Below are 464 nucleotides of genomic sequence, written 5' to 3'. Positions count from 1 at the left end.
TTGATCCTATAATGCCTTTATTCCCAATATGCTTCATAATGCGTTTGATCATATGATGCATTTGAATCTAAGATGCTTTCAATCCTTCAGTGCTTTTGATCCTTTGATGTTTTTGATCCTATGGTGATTTTGATCCTATGATGCTTTTGATCTTATGATGTTTTTGATCCTATGTTGATTTTGATCATATGATGCTTTTGATCCTTTGATGCTTTTGATCCTGTGATGCTTTTGATCTTATGGTGATTTTCATCCTTTGATGTTTTTGATCCTATGATGCTTTTGATCCTTTGATGCGTTTGATCCTTTGGATCCTTTGATGCTTTTGATCCCAATATGCTTTTGAACCTATGATGACGTTGACCCAATTATGCTTTTATTACCAATACGCTTCATATTGCTTTTGATCCTATGATGCTTTTGAATCTATGATGCATTTGATCCTTCAGTGCTTTTGAACCTAT

This window comes from Etheostoma spectabile, chromosome 1, assembly GCF_008692095.1.
Source record: "Etheostoma spectabile isolate EspeVRDwgs_2016 chromosome 1, UIUC_Espe_1.0, whole genome shotgun sequence".
In the NCBI taxonomy this organism is placed as follows: Eukaryota; Metazoa; Chordata; class Actinopteri; order Perciformes; family Percidae; genus Etheostoma; species Etheostoma spectabile.
Note: the sequence above shows the minus strand (reverse complement) of the source record.